The following is a 22,341-nucleotide window of genomic DNA, read 5'->3' as shown; positions in this document are numbered from 1 at the left end:
ATTAATAGCACGCAAAATATATAGACCAACATTACTTATGGATATAGCTGAAGAAAGTATGAATGAAATAGTAGCAAAAAGAATATAGCAAAGTATCAAATGGGTGGTACATTATAACCAAGAAGGAAAGCCAAGAGTGATTGGATATCAGTAATTTATCACATTAACAAATTGAGAAAAACCATATGGCCAGAGCAATCAGTGCTGAAAGGCATTTGATCAAGAGAAACAACAGTAACACCCCCCCGACTCACCAGCCAGTATTTATACCAAGAAACTCTAAATGACAATGGAGAAAAACTACTTAAATATGATAAAGACTATTTTTGAAAACAAAATAGAAAATACCATTCTAAGTACTGAGATGCTAAAAGCCAATCAATTAAATTAAAAAATGAGAGAGTGATGCCAACTATTACCTGTATTGTTCAATATTGTTTTGGAGATCCTAGTGAATATACTAAGACAAAATAATACATACAAGCATAGTAGAAAAAGAGCTAAAATGATCATGTGATTCTGTACCTAGAAAAATAAATAAACTCTAGTTCTGAACGTTTCTAGAACAATTAGTAGGATTTGAGACTGTTGGATACAAGCTTTTCTTTATTCTAGAAATAAGAACCTAGATAGAGAAAGAGGAAAACATTTCACGTATAATGCCAACAAACACGGCATTCTAAAATATGGATAAGAAAGTTCAGAATCAATGTGACATAACTGGTAACATCAAAATGGAAGGATGTAAATTAATGTCTGAATAAATATAAAAACTTATGACCTTAGATGGGAAGAGTTAATACCACATAAATATTATGTCAATATTGATATAGAAATGCCATGGGGGTGTGTAATTGACTATGATGATCTTAAACTTCATATTAAGAAATTTTTCATCATGGAAGAAAAATGCCTGTGAACAGCCAGTACAAGTGCAGAAGGAAGCATGATGTCCAGGAACCTGCTTTACTAAGTATGAAAACACTAAGAGCCACTGTAATAAATCAATATGATATAGTCACATTGACAGCTCTATAGATTAGAACACAGATGGGCAATTCAGAAATAGATCCCAAACTGTTATAGTATCGTAATAATACAGCACCAGACTGCCCATGATAAGAGTTCTCCGACATATTCAGCCTTCTGCTTCAACAAAGGGAACTCGAATATCCAAAATCCTGATTTTTTACCTGGGATATTAATGCCTTCCTTATTTTTAAGCCCCCAAATATCTATAATATAACTTTATTATAGATCTCAAACTTATATGAAAGTGTGCTGTTTCAATTTAGTAGAGGAAGAATGGTTTAATAAATAATGTGAGTGCAATAGGCTATTCATCTGGAGGAAAATTAAAAATGATTCATGTCTAGAATTATTTATAAAAATAAATTCCAAATAGATGTAAGGAATGAGACTTGCAGGGTCTGTTGAACCTGGTGGACATCAGATCTTGAAAGTCGGCTTTGCTCCCATGGCTCAGGTTATCCTGTCCGAAATCCTCACAGGCAGGCAGAAGGGAGGCCGGCAGGGCAACAGATGTGGCTGGTCAGAGCTGCTTTGCTGTGAGGAGCTTGGAAGTGAAGGGCTTCAACATGAAAGAGACAGGAGAATGGGGACTGAGTAGGCGACTGGCAGTGTCTGCTACAGAAAGCCAGTTGGAGAGAGAGAAAGAGTCGCTATTGGTATATTTTGGGCATCGGCTGGGATCAATTGCTGTTACTATGAGACAGCGTGGCTTGCACTTGCTGCCATTTGCCTTGGCTCCTATTCAGCCCTTTACTGCCATACCTGCAGCTTCCCCTGGAAGGACAGGAACACAAACTTCTGTCTTAGGGACAGTGGGGGAAAAACGTCCAAATACATTGTCTAGGAATCTCCCCAACTTTCTAAGTACAGTTCTTTGACAGGAAAGAAAAAACCATAATTACAGCTTCCTCTTTATATTTCAGTAATTTTCAAAAAAGAGATGAAAGCTCAGAATGAAGCAGAAAGGCCAACTGCTTTCTTCACCCACTTTTAAGGGACCTTAGCCCTGTTACCAGAGACAGGTGTGGGGGTTCTGACGCATTTCCCAGGAGCCTGTGGAGGAGGACCGTCAAGGATGGAGTGCTGAGAAGGGAGAAGCTGAGGCCTGGGAAGGCCTGAGATACATCCTATTCCCTGTGCTTCTGGTGTCTGGCCTTGTGGGACAGTCAGGCCCAGGTGTCACCTGAGAGAAGCACCAGGTGCGTGGAGGATGGCTGCACGGCCGGGCCCGGGAGGCCTATTCACTGCTCCTCTGGCCTGGCGCTGGCTGGGGCTGCTGAGAGAGCAGCTGGCCTGAGCTGTGGCCCTGAAGGAGGGAGTGGCACTTTTTCAAGCAGGTTAGGGAGGTGGGGGACATGGAGCTCCCATGCAAGGCATCACTGCAGCCACGGTACCCATTGGAAGGACTGAGAGGTGCTGGGGAGAAGGGGCAGCCATGGGAACACTCTGCCTTAGAAGCCAGGTAACCCTACCCCAGGCCGAATAATTTTTTTTTTTTTTTTTGATGGAGTTTTGCTCTTATTGTCCAGGCTGAAGTGCAGTGGTGTGCTTTCGGCTCACTGTAACCTCTGCCTCCTGGCTTCCAGTGATTCTCCTGCCTCAGTTTCCTCAGTAGCTGGGATTATAAGCATGCACCACCATGCCTGGCTACTTTTTTTTTGTATTTTTAGTAGAGACAGGGTTTCTCCATGTTGGTCAGGTTGGTCTTCAACCCCCAACTTCAGGTGATTCACCTGCCTCAGCCTCCCAAAGTGCTGGGATTACAGGTGTGAGCCACTGCAGTCGGCAGGACATTTCTTTAAAGGTAAGGTAAGTGAGGACAAAGACAAAGCACATCAAGACCCTTCAAGGCCTCTGTCTGGAGTTCTCTGACAGAGCCAAGGCTGAGCGGGGCTGTATCGCTGGGTGGTGACTGAGGCATGGCTAAGGGCACAGCCCCATCTCTCTGGCTCTCACCAGCCACTCCCGTTGGTTGAACTTTCCCAGCATGACATCCTTATGGTGGCTGTCCCTCAGGAAGGGTGTCTGAAGGAAGAAGTGTAGCTTTGGGGTCAGACAGCCCTGGGCTTGAATTCTAACTGGGCCACTCATGCTCGAGCTCCCTGACCTCAGGCAGGTGGCCAAGTACTTGAGCTTCAGTTTTCTTGTTGTCAATATAGAAATGATAAGCCCTCGGAAAGCTGTTGAAGGATTATATAAAATAATGAAATGGGCCAGGCGCAGTGGCTCAGGCCTGTAATCCCAGCATTTTGTGAGCTGAGGCAGGCAAATCACTTGAGATCAGGAGTTTGAGACCAACCTATCCAACATGGCGAAACCCCGTCTCTACCAAAAATTCAAAAATTAGCCAGGTATGGTGGTGCATGCCTGTAATCTCAGCTACTTGGGAGGCTGAGGTGGGAGGATTGCTTGAGCCTGGGAGGTGGAGGCTTCAGTGACCTGAGATTGAACCACTGCATTCCAGCTTGGGTGATGGAGTGAGACTCCATCTAAAAAAAAAAAAACAAAAATGAAATAGCCCTGGGCACAGAGTTTGGCACAAAGTAGGCCTGTATCCATTTGGATTTTCTTCATTCTCTGAGGAAGAAGGGTGGCTCCTATGAGCCCGTGTGGTCCATTTCAGTTAGGCTCACCCGACCCCACCTCAGGCTGGTGGGTGGGTATGGCTTGGTGAGCTCTCTTTGAAGTTACTTTCATTACACTGGTGTCTGCTACTTTAACTTTTTTACTGCTGTATTCCTTTGCCCAGAATAGTGCCTGGCACATAGTAGGTGCTCAATCAGTATTGCTGATTGAATGATTTCATTAGTTGCTTTTGTCCTTAGACTACTTTGAGTAAAACCCTAAAAAATCTATAATATTCACTTGAACAGATATTGTCACCTAGGCAGTCATCTCCTTTTTTGAGTTTATAGTTTTTACAAAGAACTGCCACATTCTAAAGCCAGTGCCAGGCTTCAGACCTCACATCACCTTATATGTATATTATCACCTTATATATGCACTAACACATATATAAAGCCTGGATCAAAAAGATATATACTTAGGTGTAAATGAACACAAAAATTCTGTTTGATTCTTTAGAAATGAGGGGCTACTGGAAATTTACTTACTGACCATTTGCTAGTATTTCTTGGCAATCATCATCACTTGCTCAGGAGTTTTGGCAAGGTGAACAAATCTAACTTGAAAATGGTTTTCAGATGTAACGAAATTTTTATAAAAACTAAACAACTGAACAACGAGTGAGGTTAACATAATACTATGTTTTGACAATGAACATTTATTAATTTATATTTGGCTTAGTTTATTTTCACATTTAGAAGCCAATGATTTTATATTGTGGCCTAGCCACATGGTGAAACCCTGTCTCTACTAAAAATACAAAAATTAGCTGGGCATGATGGTGCATGCTTGTAATCCCAGCTACTTGGGAGGTTGAGGCAGGAAAATCGCTTGAACTCGGGAGGCAGAGGTTGCAGTGAGCCAAGATAGTGCTACTGCACTCTAGCCTGGGTGACAGAAGGAGACCCTGTCTCCCTGTCAGGAACTCACATGACATGGGCATTGTAGCTAGAGTGACTTGATGGATAAAATGGTCTCATAGGATTGTAGATGTAGCATGTTCATAATTTATTCTTACCTAGAGTGGTTCTAGGTGTTAAGGACATCTGAGGACACTCCTCCTAGCTCTGGTGCCTCTTCTCCATTGAGTCCTGATTCTCCTTTTATGTCCTACCCTCACTTACCTTTCTTTTTGCTGTTCACCCTCTATATTGAAACTGTCTAATACATCAAAGCTACAGTTCTTGCTTAATCAGACATACCCATCTGCATTACGAAGTCATTCATTTTTGTATTCCTTTAAGAATGTGAGCTGAAAGTCACAAATAGTGGATGAATTCTTTGCATCACTCCAGGACATCTTCCCTTCCCAGGTAACCTGGCTGTCCCACGTGGCCTCTGGTAAAGATGCTTTTGTCTGGAAATCCCCTCAGTGTCTCTCCTTCTCATCTGGCACTGGCCTCTCATCTCTCCAGTTCAGAGAGCAGATGGTAGGACGAGGTGGGAAGGGAGGGGCCGAAGGGCAGATATTTGAGACCTGTTTACTAACTTCCTGATTAGATTTTTGCTGCTCAGACTATGGGTCTGAGGCTAAAGAGCCCCCTGAACCATCTGGAAGCTTGTTAGAAAAGCAGAATCTCAGGCCCTGCCCCAGAGCTGCCAAGTTGAAAGCTGTATTTTAACAAGATTTCCAGGTGAATTTGTATGCACATTTAGGTTGGAGAAGCCCTGAACTAGACAACATCACCTGGCTGTACTTTAGGCACCTCAAACATCTACTGGTCTGAAACTGACCCAATCATCTGCCCCCACAACTTTTCTCTCCTCCTGAGCTTCCTCTCTTTTTCCAAATCCCTGGGCACCTTAAACATAATTGTATCATAGAACTTGTTTTTTTATATGTTATGTTACACTTTTACTGGTTTCTCCTGATTCGTTTCTAACCTTCTTGAAAACAGAAATTACGTCCATGAATTTTCTGTCACCAGTGGTTTGCACTGAGCCTGAAATAAGTTTTGCCTCTCTAGACCTCAGTTTTCCCATTTAAGTAGGCTGGGCTTCATCTCAAAGACCCCTTCCAATCTTAAATTCTATGATTCTGTAGGGTACCTGAAAAAATCAGAACTTTAAGGTTAAGAAGCACCTTGGAAGTCACCCAGCTCAACACCTTCCTCCACCCCTGTCTTGCCTCACAGTTCCCTCATTCAAGTGTAAGGCCTTTTGGCCACATCCACATCCATCAAATGATTGTTCAACCTAAGCTTGGACATCCTAGTGATGGAGACCTTAATACCTTTGTAGCCAGCATATTCAATTTTCAGAAGGCTCTACCTTTTTAGAAATGGGTTCCTGTACTTGTGAGGCTACATTATTCATTAATATTCATTAAGGAATGAATATTGAAATAAAATAGAATAAAATTCCCCAAGAGCCACTTACTAAGTGTGAGTGGGGTAGACACTAAGGTGACCCTAGGGCTTTTGCCCCTGGTGTTCATGACTTTGTATTATATAATCCTTTTCCTTTGAGTTTAGGTAAGTCCTATAACTTACTTCTAACCCATAGAATATGAGTTATTAATCCGTTATCTTGTGATTACACTACATTACATGGCAAAGATGATGCCATTCCCATAATTATGTTACATTATATAAGTCTCCATGTCCCTAGTAGACTGTCTTGTTATCTCTAGTGATGGCTTTAAAGAAGCAAGCTGTCATAACTTTTACAGCCACAGGGAATAAATTTTGCCATCACCCTGAGAGAGCTTGGGAATAGTCCCTTCCCCAGTCAAGCCTCCAGATGAAAACCATCTCTGACTGACACCTTGATTATAGCTTTGCAGAGGATCCACTTAAGCCATTTCTGGCCTTTTGACCCACAGAAACTGTGCAATCATATATGTGTGCTGTTTTAAGCTGCTAAATTTGTGTAATTTGTTACATAGAAGAGAACATGAATACACCGTTTAATTTTAGGCATGGTTCTTAACTTCACTGACTTTCTGTAAACCAGAGATGATAATATCTACCACCTAGAGTTGTTGTAAGGATTGGAGAAAATTTGGTGGCTGATGACAGAAAATAAATGGTAGCTTTTCTGCTTGTTGTTATTGTTATTTTCTCCTTGCATCTCCTGAGCCTCTTCATAGCCAATGCCACGAAAGTGCTGTCTCCATAAGCCATCTTCACGTTCTTGCAATTTAGTCACTGGTCAGCCTTCTCCCATCTAGTCTTGTCTGCACCTCTACATTGAAATGGCTCTTGTCAAGACTTCCAGCAACCTCTAGTTTATAAATCCAATGTTATTTTACTCTGTCATCAATTTACTTATCTTTCAAATGATTTTGCTGTAGCTGACAGATCACTCCTAGAAACATTTGGTTGACTTCCATGATAGCATGCATTTCTAATTTTTCTCTTTGCTGTTGTTTTTTTTTTTCTTTTTTCTTCTCTTCTTTTTTTTTAAACTGTCTTTGGCTAACATCCCACCTCTACCCAGTCTCTTGGTTCCACAGGGCTTGGTGTTAAGCCATCTTTTCCTTACATAGTCTTGTTTTATATGAGTTCATCCATTTTTAAAATCCATGTGCTTAAATAGCATCCATAAGTTGATGGATTCCCAAGTTTGTAGGTCCTTTTCAGTACACTTTTCTGAGCTCTAGACTCATACATCCAACTGCCATCTGGACTCCTCCATTTGGCTATTTCACAAACATCTTAAGTTAACATATCTAAAATGGAATACTCCATTCTCCACACTCCCAGAACTTTTCATTCAGCCTTCTTCTTTGTCTTGATAAATGGTACCACTATCTCCCAATATGTTTCAACCAGAAATTAGGGAATCACCTTGATTTCTTGCTTTCACTCATTCTCCCTGCACCTGTCGGCAAGTCCTAAAACTAAAAAATATGTCTTGAATGTATCCATTTTTCTCCATCTTTACTGCCACCACTGCAATTCCTGGAAAAGTGATGACATCCTCCTAAGAACTAATTTTCAGACCACAGCTAGTGATCTTTTAAAAATTAAATTCGAATTATATTACTCAACTTTTTAAACACTTTTAATGGCATGGCTTTCCTTTGTATTTAAAATAAGATTAAAACTTTTAGATGGCTTAAAGCTCTCTACCATGTGGGGCCCCTCACCATTTTCCTGTTCTTTCCTTTCCTCCACGTCCTCATTCAGCCATGTGCTCTGGCTGCTTTAGTGTGGCCCAAATGTCAAATTCCCACTCCAGTCCTGCTTTTCTATATCTTTCCACATACACAATAGTTCATTGTTTGATTGCCAATATGTAGGACAATATTTTTAGGACCTTACAAAGGTCATTGAACGTCAATACCTATTATTGCAAACACATACTTAACTAGTTGGAAGGATGACAATATAAACAGCAGTGACCAAGTTTGCCACTCAGAGGCAGTGACAACCATACCACAGTTGTCTTGATTCTAAGGCAGGTTCTTTCTGCCTCAGGGCCTTTTTACATGCTGTTATATCCCCTGAAATGTCCTTCTCCCTGCTCTCTGAATAGAATCTTTTCATTGTTTAGGTCTCAGTTGAAATATAACTGTCTCAAAAATGTCTTTTTTTTTTTTTTCTTGAGACTCAATCTCACTGTTGTCACCCAGGCTGGAGTGCAGTAGTGGGATCTTGGCTCACTGCAACCTCCACCTCCTGAGTTCAAGTGATTCTCCTACCTCAGCCTCCTGAGTAACTGGGATTACAGGCGCCCGCCACCACACCCAGCTAATTTTTATATTTTTAGTAGAGACAGGGTTTCACCATGTTGGCCAGGCTGGTCTGGAACTCCTGACCTCAGGTGATCCACCTACCTCAGACTCCCAAAGTGCTAGGATTACAGGCATGAGCCACTGTGCCCAGCCTAGAAATGTCATTTATTATTGTGTGATTTACTTTAGAATTCCTCCTTCTTCTCTCTTACAGTAGCTTATTTTATTTCCTGTACACATTATACTTTATAAGAATTTATTTGCTTGTCTTCCATCTGCCCCACCAGACTATAGGTTTCATGAGGGCAGGTTCTGTCAGGTTAATAAAACTTTGTTGATAGAATGTATGAATTATTACATTGGTGCAAAAGTAATTGTGGTTTTTGCCATTACTTTAATACAAGACTGTATTCTAGTTTTATACTTTGGAGCCATCCAGGAACAATGTCATCCCTCTTATACAGGCTGCTCCTTCAATTCCTGGAAGAGACTCTTCTCCCCTATCCCAAACAAAAGTTCTTTTTCCAACAAGATAAAATATTTTCAACTATTTCTTTCTCATATGATTTTGATGTCACTTTACCATTCTGGCAATTTAGTCAACAAATGTATTCAATAAAATTAAAAATACCAGATTGTTCTTTCAGACAGGTTCCAGCTGTAGTCTTTCAGTGTTCTTCTTAATATGTGACACTCCCTCATCCCTCAAGAAATGGGAGGTCCATGGAGTTGAACGAGCTCTAGTAGACGATGACTGACTAGCTCATTCAGAGTTGATCAGCCTTTCATATTATTTATTTTAAAGTCCGTACTTTTATTCATACATCCCAAGTGGGAGTTTCACAAAGTCTAGAGGACAAGGTGGCTTCATGGCAGTAGTGGGGACATGGGACTGTATCAATTATGTGTCTTTGGGTGCAAGCAACAAAAAACTCAATTACTAACTATTGGCTGAACAACAAAGATGCTTAATATCTCACATAACCAGAAGCAAAGCTTTAGGCTTGGTGAAGAAAGTGGCTCATGATGTCATAAAGGACCCAGTTCCCCCTTTTCCTTCTCTGCTATCCTCAGTGTGTGACTTGGTTCTTCAGGTAGCCTCCCTCATAATTTCAAGCTGGCTATAGTAGCTCTAGGTATCACCAAGCCCAGAGGTAAAAGAGGTTTCTTCTCATGCATGTTTTTTTTTTTCTTTTTTTAAAGATTCCAGAAATCTTCATCCCTTCTCATCCACTCTCATCTCTTCTCATCTTACTGCTCAGAACTAGGTCACAGGGCCACTTCTAAAAAAACCAGTGGAAAAGAGAGGAGGTCACCATGTTGGAATCAATTCATGAAAATTGTCTGGGGTGGAGAAAGGCCGAGTCTCCTCCGAAACAGAAGACCCCTAGCTTTGAATCAATTCAGAGTTCTGTTAGCAAGAAAGACAGGGTAGGGGATGGCAACCAATCACATTGCTACAGAGTGGTGATGCCTTTGGGTGCTCAGAACCCAGCTCTCTCTCAAAGTTAGCAAGTGGCTACGATCTCATGAAATGAGAGTTGCCCTTTTACAAGTTCTCAGGCACTTTAAAGGGAGCTATGTGTTTTCCTGGGTGCAAAAGTTGTTGTGGTTGTACTATATTTTGTCAAACCTAAGATACTATCTAGATGTACTACTGTTTTATGAACCTGTGAGATTAAAAAGTTATTTTAGGGTCAGGTGTAGTGGCTCATGCCTGTAATCCCAGCACTTTGGGAGACGGAGGTGGGCAGATCATGAGGTCAAGAGAGTGACCATCGTGGCCAACATGGTGAAACCTCATCTCTACTAAAAATAAATAAATAAATAAAAATTAGCTGAACGGGTGGCACACACCTATAATCCCAGCTACTCTGGAGGCAGAGGCAGGAGAATCACTTGAACCCGGGAGGTGGAGGTTGCAGTGAGCTGAGATCATGCCACTGTACTCCAGCCTGGGAAACAAGAATGAAACTCCATCTCAAAAAAAAAAAAGTTATTTAAAATTCTGACATAATGTCTTAACAGTAGCTCTGCATGACTCTTGAGTCTGTAATACTGGCCTCTTACTGCTTGGAAATTTCTTTGCTTTCTTCTGAGACACTTGGTAATTACTCTTACTTTCCGTTGCATTGCTTGATGTGGAGCAAATGTAACTGCTTTGTTGTTTGTGGATCTTCTGTTTTATTAGGTATTATGAAACCATTTGTTGTTGCTTTGTGGGCAAGTACGAAATTGCCTTTGTTCCTATAACAACAAGTATTTGCCTCGCAAATGTAAAATTTACATCCCAGTCCTGTTTGTCTTTCTGTACCCAATAGCTCATTGTTTGAATGCCAATATGTAGGATAACATTTTGAGGAACTTTTAAACATCACCGAACCCCAACACCCATTTTGCAACCACATATTTAACTCAGTTGAAACCATGACAACATGAACAGTGGTGACCAAGTTTGCCACTCAGAGGCAATAACAACCATACCATGATTGCCTTGATTCTGAGGCATAATGTGATTTTAAATACATTAAAATGTGGACGGAAAAGTTCATTGTAGAATTGATGAAATACGGTATATTATATCTGACAAGCTTGCGAGTCTGTGGCTTAATGAAAACTATTGATGGCTCCATGTCCCTCATTAGCGCCTGAGAGAACATGAGTGCTGCAGCATGCTGAAAATGCAGGAGAAGGGAGCTGGCTCGTGGCATGATTGGTTCTAATTAGATCAGTGAGACGTGGAGCAAGGCTCTTTGCTGAGCTGGTTGTTCAACTTGAGTGGTCACCACCAGTGCTTATAATTTTCTTATTGCTAATTGGATAAATGCTTGTGTCGTCTGTCACTTCCTGCATTCGTTTTCAGCTTCATTGCACTTTTCATCAATGCAATAAGATTGTGTTAGAAAGGAAGAAGTGTGTGCGTGTGTGTGTGTATGTGAGAGAGAGAGAAAAAATGAGGCACATATACACAGAGAAAGAGAAAATGAGAGACACACACATAGAGAGAAATATTGATCAGTCTCGTGTTTAGTGAAGAGAAGAAAAACACCCACCCTAAAAAAAACCCAGTTCCTGAGCTGAGTGGCTCCAGTCGCCCATGTGAAATCAAGGAAGAAACCAAAAACCCTCTGTGGGATTCCGTGGAAGGTGCATCAGCACGGTTGCCGTCAAGGACCCCCTTTCTGAGATGAGGTCAGGCTTCTGCTGAGCCTGCGTCTGAATACCGCAAGCTGTGGAAAACAAAACCAGGCCCAAGCCCAGACCTTCCTGCTGAGATACAGATTTCCAGGAAAAAAAAAAAAAAGGGAAAAACATGTGAGAACCATCTTGTCTGATGTCAAGAAATTGAAAAGGCACTTTCTTTTTTCATGGTTTGCTGAAGAAAATAAGCCCTTTTGGCACAGTTCCACCCTGCCTTTAAAGTGTGGTGTTCTTTGGCATCTTGGTCCCTGGACCACCCATCCTGCATGAGTCTTTCCCATGTGGCATGAACTAGACTAAAATATCATCTTGCGCTTGTCACAATCTAGAAATGAAGAATTGTACTGACTGACATCTATTCTCGAAGTTGTCCTTCCCCCTCGCAACACAGGCAGGCTGTGGCCACGGCAGTTTCTGATCTGAGCTTCGTGAACCATGCCTTTTTCCTTGTTTCCCTTAGCTCTCAAATCATTAAGTTTATTATTTTAAAGTTCGAATTTTAAAATTATACCTCTTTTCTTGGCAAAGAATAGAGAAAAAGAAAAATTCTTTTTTGCAAGTAGTATGTGGTATTTTTTTTTTTTTTTTTTGAGACGGAGTTTCGCTCTTGTTACCCAGGCTGCAGTGCAATGGCACGATCTCGGCTCACCGCAACCTCGCCTCCTGTGTTTAGGCAATTCTCCTGCCTCAGCCTCCTGAGTAGCTGGGATTACAGGCACGCGCCACCATGCCCAGCTAATTTTTTGTATTTTTAGTAGAGACGGGGTTTCACCATGTTGACCAGGATGGTCAGTATGTGGTATTGAATCATCACCATTAGTTAAGATTTTGTACTCTGCTGAGTGATAAAATGAAGTCCCAAACCTGACTCCTTCACTTTGTGCGGGTTAATGTATCACTTTGGTCTAGTTTGTTAAGCTCTATAAATCTCAGTTTTACTTATCTGAAAAACGGGGATAATAATGGAGAAACCCTCCCCCAATCTTGTTTTGAGGATTAAGTGAGGATCACTCATGCATAGCCATGCACTGCCTGGCATCTGACAAGTGTTTAATAAATGCTAGCCAGCACTGGTACATTGAAATGTTTGCTGGGATTTAAGCTCCTTATTAGGCTTTAGACATTTCATCACCCATATATTCCCAGAAAGAGGATTCTGGCCTTTACCGTGTTTTCATCCCACAAACATGCCTTCCAGGAGCAACTGCATCTGCCTCCAGCCTGTATCACTAGTCTTGTGCTTGTACTGCTAGTCAAGCTTCTCTTCCCAGCCCCAGATTGACAAATTCACTTGCTGATGAAACCCAGCTTACAACTAATACTAAAAGTGAACTTACTGATATTTCCCCAAATGTGCTTTTCCTCTGAAGTTTCTCTCTTTCCATCACTTACCAGTCATTCAAGGCAGAACTTGGGGCTCGCTCAGTCCCCCCACTGAGTCTCCATGTGCCGTGTCCTGCTGACTGACCTCTGCCCCTCTGCTCCTCCCTCTTCACTCCTGTCTTGGAGACCCTCAATTTCTTTGATTAAGTTTTGCTGTAATGAACATTTTAACTGGCTTCTTATTTCCATTTTCTCCATCTTCCAATGCATCCCTCACTCTGTGGCTCTATTCATCACACGCTGCTTCAAACCTCCAATGGCTCCACGTCACCTTCAGCGTAAAAATCTGAATTCTGTAATAGGCCTGATTTGGTCTGCCCCTTTAGCTTCGCCTGTCTCTCTCCCTTTAAGTTCTTTATACTGCAGCCATATTGGAATGCTTGGAAGCTCTTCCCGATCAATGATACCCCTTAGTATTGTATAAATGCTTCCTTTTAGAATGCACTTCCCCAATTTTTTGGGGGGGAGTGGGTATTCATATCTTCAGTGTTCGGCTCAGTTGATATTTGTATACAGCCTTTCCTGACCTTCAAATCTGTGCTACGTTTCACTTGATTGCATTGTAGGCATTCTTTAATCACAACTTTTAACCTACTCCTGGAATGAAGGGAGTTTGTTGGGCTTTTTAAAGCTCTGTATCCATCATACTTTGCTTCAGTCTGGCACACAATAGAAAAGAAATATTTGTTTCCTGAAAGAGTGAATGGAAGAAGGAAGGAAGGAGGGAATAAGATGTTTACCATTGTTTTGATGTTTCCCATCAAAGAATTAAATTGTCTTCTAAGGTACAATGTCTATACATTGATAGTTGCCACAGGGTCTTTAAGTTATGAAATGAATTGCCTGTGCTCCATCTGTTACCTGCACATGGAGAGCACCCCAGTTGCTCACTGTACTCATTAGAATCAAGATAACATTGCCCACCAGGGCCAGGTCCCTAGGCCTAGAAGGAATTAACCAGTTTGCTTCCCAGGTTTTGTCCTTTTGACAATGGAGCTCACATAAAGAGTTTAAGTTGGCTGGGTGCAGTGGCTCATGCCTATAATCCCAGCACTCCCCGCACTTTGGGAGGCTGAGGCGGGTGGATCACTTGAGGTCAGGAGTTCAAGACCAACATGGTCAATATGGTAAAACCCTGTCTCTACTAAAAAAAAAAAAAAAAAAAGAAAGAAAAAAATTAGAATTAGGCATGATGGCAGGCTCCTGTAATCCCAGCTACTTGGGAGGCTGAGGCAGGAGAATCACCTGAACCTGGGAGGCAGAGGTTGCAGTGAGCTAGGATCATGCCACTGCACTCCAGCCTGGGTGATAAGAGTGAGACTCCATCTCACAGAAAAAAAGAAAAAAGAAAAAAGAGTTTAAGTCCACCTTCTCAGCTACTTGTCTTAGGAGGACTGAAGACTCCGAAAGAATAAATGGCAAGAGGCATTGGTATGTCAACCTGACTCTAGGCTTTCTCACTGGATATTATTGTTTAGTTTTTACATGCTAATTTTCATTGTCAAGTGGCTTTGGAATGGTTAATACCAATGGTTAACCCTCCACTTTACTTTTATTATTTCCTGTTTCTCTGTAACAAAAAAGAAATTTTGACAACACACTAATACATCTGTAGATCTGGTATGCTCTTTGAAATTTGTGGGTTTTTACATTTTAACAGATTGTGAAGACTTCTGAATCTCCAGTTTACTCTGAACATAATTCAGTTGAGTATCTCTGATTAGCTTACTTTTCAAAGCATTTATCTTCAGAACACTGAGGGAGCCTTATATGCTCTACCTAGCGTGTTGCATTTCCAGAATTTTTTTCCCTTGTTTCTTTAACAGAAAGCAATGGGGAGGGAGGTAAAGGTAGCATTTATTAGGAAGACTTGCCCCTCTCTTTCATTAACTTCTGCTGTGTTTTCATTCAGTTATTATAGGTCAAAAGTTAGTTTTAGTCAATGGTGAATGCCTTTTGTTTCTTTAAAGGATCTCTTAAGTACCACAAAGGCCGTGCCCATTCCTTAAGTCAGTAAACTTGGCAAGGGAGGGTGCTAGATATATCCAAGGGCATATAGCAAACGAGCATCCAAGTCTGGGAGGAGTGAACATGTTGATGCTGTCACTGTAAGGTTTTGCTAACTACACCCAAACGGTCTGATCTTTATAGTTTTGGTGACAAACTTCCTCTGTCGGTCGTTATCCTCTTATGACTCGACAGAGGTTTTTGGTTATTAGTTTTTTTTCCCTCATAAGCATGGAAATTTGGCCTCCTTTAAAGTGGACTCAAGATCCTTTAATTCATAAACTCATGTACTCAAGACACGATGAACTGGGCTCACAGCTCCTCAGATTTTTTCCCCAGGTGAAGCCAGCCTGAAGATGAATCATAAATGGCAACTTGGACCCAATGTCCTGACATCCCCATCTTCTCCCAGTAGTTCTCAAACCCTCTGAACACTTGAAAGAAAATTCCAGAACATAGGCCCAAAATCCAAAGATGTGTGTTTAATTGGTTTGGGGCAAAGCTCAGGCATGGTTATTTTAGAAAACTTCCTTGAATGATTTTTATCTGTGGCCAGGGTAAAGCATATTCTTGGCTATCTTGCCAATTTGGTGCAAAACCACTTCATCCTGAAAATCAGGCTGTGTAGTGCCATGGCCAAACAGGTCAGAACTTTGCTCTGTTTTTAATTTAAGCCACATTTATTTCACACTGCGAATGCCAAAGCAGAATCCTTGGCTTATCCTTGGGAATTACAGACTGATGATATAACTCCTTTGTAAGGAGACAGACGACGCAAACGGAATCACTCAAAAGTCTTCTAAAGCAAGGGGTTGGGTGGAATTTGAACAGAACAAGCTGGCATGCCTCGGGAGTGAGTAAAATTATGCTTCTTGAACCTGTCAGAAGTCCTTGAAATAAAGCAGTAGATAAAAGGAACTATTGGTTATAATTTATTTAGTGTTTCCTGAGGCCCTTGGTTGTTCAAAAGAAGGGGATTCAGTAACCATGGAAGGAACTGGAGAACTGCTGGGGATTAAGGGCTGATTAGGAGATGGGATGCCTTGAGTCAGGGACAAATGGTCATTTTCAATGCAGTCAAGGTTGATGGGGACCCACACAATAATCTGACCAACAAACTGATTTTTTAAATTATTTTCTTGTTTATATTACCCATTTCCAGAGCATCCTTTGAGAAACAAGATGACTCAAGCACAGGGGTTATCAGCTCTCTGACCTCCTCCTGACCACCTGTCTCAGCTGATATCCTTCCCTTCACCCCTGCTTGTCCATGGCAGAGCAGCAAGGTCAAGTGGCCGTTTGTCTGGTTTAACCCCAGACCTTGATTCAGACTCTGAGAATGTAAGCTCTTCTAAAGTGCTCTTTATAGCACTTTGTTCTTTTTCAAATGAACCATGGACATTGCAGGAACTGTTTTGAAAGGCTGATGGGTTGTGGTAATCCACTTAACGACAGGCAGACAAAGCAAGAACTGTAACCTGAAGAGCTGCTTAGAAATGACATGTCTCTCCTCCCACCTCCAGGGCCTACATTGGCCTGGAAACCTCATGTGGCCAAACTGACCCAGGCCCCCTATATCTTAGGTCTTCTGGAAGATTTTGCTTCTCAGCATCTGTTTCTACTTCTTTTCATTCTAGCACTGTTGTTTCGGCAGACTCCTCATCCCCCAGCTCTCAATCCATGGAATTCAGGTGGGAGCTGATAACTACCTCCTCTCCCCTTCAGCATGTGTATCTGAGCTCCAAGGGTGGGCATGTTCCTTGGCCTGGCCAAAGCATACTACAATCCTTTGCTAAGTGACTGATCTAGGGATGGATATGGCCCAAAATATTCAGAGAATTTTGGCCCAGGGATTTTGTTGGAGCTATTGAGAAAGAGGCTCCCTCTATGTTAAGCTGGTGATCAGGGACCACCCTGATGGAGGATAGCTTCTTGACAAAGAGAAAGACAACAGAGGAAAGCAAATTCAAGAGATGGAGCAAGACACAATTCCTGACATCTTTTAAATACCAGTGGTATTTATCAAATATGCTTACCAGATTTTTCTGTTTTATGAGTCAACAAATACCTCACGTTTTTCTTGTTAAGCTTGTTAAAGCTGAGTTTCTGTCACTCATAGGATCTTTCAATAAGAGGCCCCTAGTAGATACTTGCTTGCACACCTTAGTGTCCTGTCCCATTGGAACCAGTTTTCCTTGTCTCCTTAGGGACAGGCTAAGGGCAGGGGTACACCTTGAGATAATCTGAAAAATGAGTCTGTGCCTCTGAGCTGCCAGGAGAGGAATAGGGTGGGGTGGAGGGTTGTCTCAGGTGAAAGGTGGATTTTGACAGCAGTTTCCTGGAGCCGATGGTTCTGTTTTTAGTTACCTCAATAGAGTGATTGTGAGGAGTGCTGGGAAAGGGGATTGGGAATGAATCTTTACTGAGCATCTTCCAGGTGTCAGATACTGCATCAGGTGCTTAACATAAGTTACCTCACTCAGTTCTTACAACAATCTTGTGTATATCATTATCCCAGTTTCACATATCAGAAAAACATATCAATCATATCAATAACAATAGCTACTATTCACCCAATGCTGTGCTCCAACTTATTTATAGTTCTACTTTATCCATTACAGTCAGAATAATCTGTAATATATAGATATATTTTAATAGATATGTTTCATATCAAGCCTAATAGGAAACAGATTTTGACTTAGTCTTGTGACAGGTGTGGCTGGAGAGATATTCAGACTAATGAGGGCCTCTCAGCATGCCTGACCTTGGAACGGGAGGCACAGTCAACAGGACTGTCTCGTATGGTGGTGACCCTCAGTACCACCTCAGACCTTGCTATGGTGACAACCAGCTTTAGTTAGGACCTTTGGTCAGGTTACTTGCTTAACAAGATCTAAAGGAATTTTCTACCCACGACTCTGAAAAACAAGAAGAAATAATTAAGAAGACCTTGTAGAACACAGCTTTCATTCCAGTTTATATATTGTAAAATAAAGCCACACAGGGCAAATGTGGTGGCTCATGCCTGTAATCCCAGCACTTTGAGAGGCTAAGGCAGGCGGATCATGAGGTCAGGAGATTGAGATTATCCTGGCTAACATGGTGAAACCCCATCTCTACTAAAAATACAAAAAATTAGCCAGGCATGGTGGTGCTTGCCTATAATCCCAGCTACTTGAGAGGCTGAGGCAGGGGAATCACTTGAACCAGGGAGTCAGAGATTGCAGTGAGCCGAGATTGTGCCACTGCACTCTAGCCTGGTGACAGAGTGAGACTCTGTCTCAAAAAAAAACCACACACACAGATCCTAAATATGCTAGGTGCTCTTTATACTTGAGAATCTGGTGTCAATTACTCATTAAAATGTCAAGTTGGCTGGGATTGGGATTTATCTGTTGGGCCCTATTAGTATTCTCTCCTTATATTGTGCCAGTCCTGGGCATTGTGTGGGTTTATGTGAATGTCCTGTGGTGACCCCGGTGCCACAGTAACCCAGCCCAGCCCACTTCACACGTGTAACTTCTTCTTGAGGCAGAGTTGGCATCTAAATTTACAAAGACTTCTGTCTTTGAGAATGCAACCACCCAGAGCTCAGCCTTCAAGGATTATTAATTGTATTTCAGTCTGAGATTTACTCCTGTTCCCACCCATGGCTATGACACTTGTGGTGGGCTGAATACTGGCTCGTAAAGACAGCTACGTCTAAATCCCTGGAGCCTGTGAATATGTTACCTTACACACTGAAAGCCACTTTGCAGGTGTAATTCAGGCTATTGAGATGGGAAGATGAGGCTGGAGCATCAGGTGGACCCAATGGAGCCACAGGGTCCTTATAGAGCAGGGATCAGGTGATCACAGTTAGTAGTAGGAAACGTGCTGACGGAGATTGGAGAGATGCGAAGGGAAGGTTCTGAGCCAAGGAATGCAGCTAGCCTCCAGGAGCAGATAAAGGCAAGAAAACACTCTTCTCTCAGATCCTCCGGAAGGAACCAGCTTGACTTTTAGGTTAGTGAGACCGATTTTGTACTTCTGACTCCTAGCACTGTAAGGGAATAAACTTGTGTTTCCACACACAGCACAAGTTTATTCCCTTGTAGTAAGTTGTTACAGTAGCCATAGGAAACTAAACAATGCTTTTGGCCAAAGCTTAGGTGCTGGAGGAATTTTTTTCCTTCAGCAAATGCCTTCTGCAACCCCCTGCTGCACGGGTGTTTTAATTACACATTTGTGAAGACATACAATGACTTCTCTTGTTCCATGTGGATGGGCCTCATGCTTCCCTCTGGCTCTAAGGAGGGAAATAACAACTTTTGGTTTGCGTGAATCCTCAAAAATCCTCCCCTTTACTTACAAGACCTTTGCTCTCCTTCGGCTGTTTGAGTTGTGCTAGTCACCATTCCCCCAACCACAGCAAGTGCAGGTGAATACTGTCCGCTTGCGCGTTCACTGGGTTTTACTGTGATAGAAGGGTTCTCGGCAGTTGACGAATTCAACGTTAACCGTTTAGTTCACCATTACATGTTGGAATGTGAAGATAGCGGAAGGACAGCCGGTGAGTTTCTGAGTATCTTGCGGATGAATTCATCAGAGGGCTGGCCTCAGCCAGACAGGAGGGTGACTTGACTTGGAATGCGCTTGGGTATTGGAACCAACTAATCTCAGAAGAGACTGCTGATACTGCGTTTTATGTCTGCAATTGGATGTATTTAATGCGAGTGACTAACATGAGTAGCCTTTTGGGAGCTGTCTTCCCTTTAGTAGGGGAAGAAGAATTACTGGAAGGTTGCTTAGTAGCCGTGACGTCAGGGCAAAGGGAAGTATTAATAATATAAAAGAGAGTCTTGGAGGTATTTAACTCAGGTCAGCTGTTTTCAGATGGAGGCACTCCTTTTTAAAAAACTGAAATGTTCAGTGAAGACCAGTATGTGGGAGTTATCAAGGGAGAGCTGCTCTGGTTGCTGCAGGGGTGGGAGTTCCAGAACAGCCATGGGTTCCCCCTCCTCGTATGCGGTGGACTCTAAGTGGCCAGAGGGCTCAGTCTGGCACCGTGGCAGAATGGACGTCCCTGATGTTATGGAGCTGGACAGGCCCTGTCGACCGTGGGCGTTGTGGGATCCCTTGTCTGTGCTCCACGCCACCTACTCCCCCTTGTGTTCCAGAGTCTGTTCTTAGACTGGGTACAATGCAATTGATTCAGATTTATTTTGCTAAATTACAATCACATTTGAGTTTTGTTTCTCTGAAATTACACACTGGCCCCCTTGATTGGAGTCTTCAACATTCCCAATATTTTCAGTCACGCATTTACAATCATTTGGTTTATTTCCACAGATGGCTGAACTCATGCATTATGCATGGGTGTTGCTGGTGGTGTCTCAGGGAAAATTCATTTGAGTGTCTTCTGGGTACCACAGTCACTGTCATGTTTTATGCACACGTGTGGTGACGGTCCCCATTGGGGGGGATGCCTACTCTCCTCACGGCAAACCCACCCATCAGCCTAGCAAAAACGGGGCGGGGTGGAGAGAAAACATGGTTTCATATTTTCCCCAAATTCCTGAATGAGGAGGGATTCTAAGCGTTGAAATTAGATAGTTTCGGAATCAAATAAACTCAGCTTCAAAACTGGAGAAACTCAAATTGTGATTCTCTTTGTTCTGCAGTAGTGCAAAGTCCTCACGTTTCTTACAAGCCTAAATGAGAAAAACAATCTGAACGCTCTGGTACAACTCCATTGACAGTGAGTGCCAGCGTCTGTCTTCCCTGTGATCGCACTAACTCAGCTCTGTTTAACTTCAGTCCCACATTCCTTACTCCAATCAGTTGCTGTTTCAGCTATGTTTGGTTGTGATTTCCTTCTTTTAATTGTGTTTAATGGAAAATGATGTTGAAGCAATAATTTTCTTTTTGCCAAATGTCATGCAGGGGCTGTCCATGTATAACAGCTTCTGGTCTCCCTTTTTGCTCCTTATTACCTCTGCTCATGACCAACCCTCCCTTACCTGGTTCAGAATTCCTGTGAATGGTGGCAGAGGAGCCATCTGTGTCCCAGAGGAGGAACAGTTAGGCTGGCACACACCCCTCCTGTGTGTGTGTGTGTGTGTGTGTGTACATGCTTGCAGGCACACCTTGGTGACATATGGTTTAAACTGTTGTCCTGTCTCCCAGGAATCAATATTTGCTCAGAGACATTCAGGCCTATGCCTCTCCCCACAGAGAGCTTTCTGCAATCTTATGCAGCTGTGCTACCTGCCTTCGGCACTTGAACTTGACCTGCTAATGCTGCCCTCCAGAAGATCAGCCCTGCATGGGACATGCGTCAATAGACTAATTACATACCATGGAGGAAAGTTTACCCCGTAGAGCAGGAACTCTTTTGAGGTTAAAGCCACCATACGTGCTTGTGGAATGCTGATGCCTGGAGAGAAAGAGCTAATAATTCCCCTGTCATTTCCAGGCCACCAGAGAAAGCCAAGTCTAGCTGGTGTTAGAGGGAGGAGCTGTCATTGTAACAAGTGTGATGACGAGAGGTCATCTTAATTGAGCTGCTAAGTGGAGTTGTGTGTATATTTTTTCCTTTTTATTTTGGAAGGGTCATTGTTTTTATGGCTGTACTTGTTTCATCTTATAACTGGCTTGGCTTATTGGCACAGCTGAGTGTTGTGGACTGAAAATTATTAGGAGTATATTTTTTTTACCTTCAAGTGGAAAGCTGCCTATACTACTTCCTAGGCCATCTGTCAAAGATACTTAGCATAACATAACTTGTGGTAGGTGAGAGAAGGAATTGGATTTGCTAGCAGCTTCTTGGCATGTGTTTCTCAATGTTAACACTATAGGAGCTACCTACCAGGAATTTGGTATGCTTGTAGACCACTGTTACCAAAGAAAAAAGAATTCACTACTTCCTCATAGTAAACTTGAAACTGCATTTAAAATGCAAGCCATAATAGTATTGTCCCAGTAAGAAACATGATATGGTTGGTGATCTTTCACTGTTTGGTGGAATGTGAGAGCCACGGATGAGTTTTTCTCTCTGGTCCATTGCTATTCCTAGTTTGTAGTTCTTCTAAATTTGAAAATCTTAAGTTGTAATACATCTTTGAAAGGACATGGAGGGTGGCTCTGTCAGATTGTTCTGAGTATCTGAAAAGTGCATGACCTCCAGATTCCAGAGGACTTGCTGTCGGTAGTCTTGGTGCCCACCAGCCCTGAGTATCCTACTGTAGAAATCTGGATGTTTCAACAAGGAAGATGATGCTGAATGGATTCCTGATTTATTCTTTGGCTGTATTAAGAACTTTTCTTCCAGTTCTATCATAATGTTTAGATGTGGCTTTGAAATATGCTCATTAATAAACCATTTGTTTCTCTCTCAGAAGACAAGAAAATAGTTTTGGAGAATAGCCACT

The 22,341-nt window shown here is 42.2% G+C and overlaps 1 long non-coding RNA gene across 1 annotated transcript in view; it reads right to left on the bottom strand.

The window, feature by feature from the left end:
• Nucleotides 1-19,389, bottom strand: part of LOC144579910 (uncharacterized) — a 38,493-nt gene extending 19,104 nt beyond the window's left edge. The window contains exons 1-2 of the long non-coding RNA XR_013528586.1: nucleotides 19,281-19,389; nucleotides 1,426-1,591 (exon numbers count right to left, since the gene is read on the bottom strand). This is a non-coding gene — a long non-coding RNA (uncharacterized LOC144579910). The remainder of the gene's footprint in view (nucleotides 1-1,425; nucleotides 1,592-19,280) is intronic.
• Between the last annotated feature and the right edge of the window lie 2,952 nt (nucleotides 19,390-22,341).

Source organism: Callithrix jacchus, chromosome 17 (assembly GCF_049354715.1).
Source record: "Callithrix jacchus isolate 240 chromosome 17, calJac240_pri, whole genome shotgun sequence".
Taxonomy (NCBI): Eukaryota; Metazoa; Chordata; class Mammalia; order Primates; family Cebidae; genus Callithrix; species Callithrix jacchus.
This window is presented reverse-complemented; position numbering and strand designations above follow the sequence as displayed.